Source organism: Actinia tenebrosa, unplaced genomic scaffold, assembly GCF_029948245.1.
Source record: "Actinia tenebrosa isolate PJP-AT-01 unplaced genomic scaffold, QUT_ActTen_1.0 PGA_scaffold7__59_contigs__length_16204524, whole genome shotgun sequence".
NCBI classification, from domain to species: Eukaryota; Metazoa; Cnidaria; class Anthozoa; order Actiniaria; family Actiniidae; genus Actinia; species Actinia tenebrosa.
In genome coordinates this window covers 14118232-14121140 of record NW_028292584.1, presented here as the reverse complement: position 1 = coordinate 14121140, position 2909 = coordinate 14118232, and positions in this window count along the sequence as shown.

Here is a 2909-nt window from a genome sequence, read left to right as displayed (position 1 = left end):
TTGTGTGTTTTTTTGTGATCCCATATACCACAACTATTGTATTGTTTTCAAATTCTCTTTCCGTCAAATTACAGATGAATTTGGATCGTTTCTATTAGCCATTCTTCGAGGGAAAAATTATGACTTATGAATCAGTTCTAGTATCGTTGGGATAATATAATAATCTGCAATAGGACTACTGTCTGTCCAATTTGGAAATGATCGAATTAAAAAGAAGTTCTCTGACGCCAAATTGGATCGGGTATGGCCCTCTTGCAATTTTGTCAGTCCTTGGAATTTTTTTCATTCAATTATTTTCAAATTGGACAGCATATAGTCTATTACCTAAACAATTTTTTTTATTTAAAAAAGATACAATCGATGGATTTCTTGACACAAGAACATATATTTAGAACAAAGTTGGAGTTTGAGATTTGAAAGCTGTACTACATGCATAGAGGCTCCCGCACTCCGTTTTATAAGAACAACGAAAGTGACTTTCTATTGGACTAGGTTAGCATTAATACTAAATGCCGAATTAGATTAATTTTAGACTTTTTATAATGCTTGTTTTTCATTTTGTTTTTTCTAGTTTTTTGTAAATAGTAATTTTCTCAGTTAAATTTTAACAAAGTCATATGTAAATATTCTTTTATTATTATTATTATTTTAAATTATTTACAAACTTATTTTATCTTCATTATTGTATTATTACATTATTGTTATTAAAAAACTTTATGTTAGGGATTATTTTCAATCGAGTGGATTGTTGAATATGTTATTTTGGTTTTAAACTATATAGACATATTTTTGAAGATTTTTTGAAAAATTTTATGACTTACGATTGCTGGTTTTATAATCTTTGATGTCGTTAAATCATAGAATGCCAGAAACCCACATTTCGATTATAAAGTTATTACATTGTGAACCTCGCATCACTTCTTGATTATGTAAGTATAGTACTGCTATGTATTGATGTATGATGTGAACAGTAAAACCTAAAAAACCTTTATTATTTATTCTTGTGAATAATTGAGTAATTGATCTTCATTAATTAATTTAAAAAAATTGAATGCAGATTTTTTTAGCAGTAGTGATCGTATATAATTAGTTACTTATCGCTAATTAATTATATAATTATAACTAATTACTATAACTAATTGATATGACTTAATTAATTAATTAATTAATTAAATTACTAACGAAGATCATTAATTTGTTCTGCATTATTTAATTGCTTTTTTAAAACTTCCTTTTAAGATAGTTTATCTTTCCTCTGTTATTTTTTGAAGTCTAGATGTTTCCTGGAAGGAATTCCTGTTTTCGTCTACATACTTTTTTTCTAACTATTTTAGGTGACACATTTTGGACTTTCGTTTTACAGGTTTTTATTTTGAATCGAGTCACATTTACTTTAGTTTTAGGTTTTGTTTTAGAAAAGAATTTGCTAAACATCCACCATGTTGAAAAGAGGCGTCCTTTAAAAAAAAAGAGGCTCATGATTCAGCGCGCATCCTACTCGTTACCAGTTACCCGCGCAACATCGGAAAGCCTAATATTTCTGTAATATTCTTTCTATTTTGATAGTAACCTGTCGGAGAACAGAATAAATACTGTTGAATGGAATCGTTGTGAACGTACCTAAGTTAAAAACATTTGTAAGTATTGACATATTTTTAATACATAATATGACACACAAAAGAAACCTCTTGATAAAGATAAATTGTGCGGCCTTATATTACAGATTGCTCAGATTAATTATTATTATCATTATTATATTTTTGTTTTGTTTCAAGATTTCTAAGTAATAACGAATAGTGCAGATGAATGGTATTTTCAGCGCCAACATGAGCCTTACTTCTTTGTAAGTTAAGTATTTATTGCTTAACATTATTCTACACCTTGACTTTCATTGATTAATAATGAAGCTTCTTTTTACGTTTTATAGAAAGAGAAGATAATGGATATGAAACCTAGCAATAACCTACCAGCCTACTAACTATTTCAAGGGTTTTAAGTATAATAGACAGATATTACAAATACTTTCTAACTAATACTGTATGTGCATTCTTTTTCAAGATCTTTGACGAATAACCCTATACGAGTTTTTGATTGACAACTTTTTTTGAAAGTTCTTCACTTCAATTCCTGTTAAGAATGTCGCTTGTTTAATAAATCTGATTAACAGCTATTTCAAAAAGTGGTGAAACTTTTATTGCATGTTCTTTGCAATCACATCGCTCATGGTGCACTTCGCCCAATGTATGCAACATGGAACAAAACCTTCCAAGTTCCAACCTATAACTGAAATAACTGTATATAATATATATTATATGAAATTAATGCCACAAGTTCAGTCTGCAATTTAGTTTACATAGGTATGGTATTAAGGCAAGAACTCATTTTACATTTAGCTTTGCCGAAACACAACAATCAGTGAGTTCCAACTTATATCAAGGACCGCCATATCTTCACGGAAGACGCAAATCTACTTGTAAGTATATTATTTATAAGTAGAATAAACCTACCTTATGGTCTATCACGAATCCTGCGCTCTGATTGGCTGATCTACTAGTGGTCTATTAGTGATAGACGACTAGTAGCGAAAAGAAGAGGCTTTGGTAACCTGAACGACACAAAAATAAAATAATTTCAACTTAATTTCAACATTGCTTGTGTTAATCTATTTTACTTGGGTTTATACTACAAACAACTGATTGAAGCAGGACACTCACAGATCAAACCCTGAAACAACCTGGGCTAATCTGAGTCAGGTTATGGCTAACTCACAGATAGAACCCTGGAACAATCTCTGGGCTGATCTAAGTCAGGCATGACTAACTCACAGATCAAACCATGAAACAACCTCTGGGCTGATCTTAGTCAGGGCACGGCTAACTCACAGATTGAACCCTGAAAACAACCTCTGG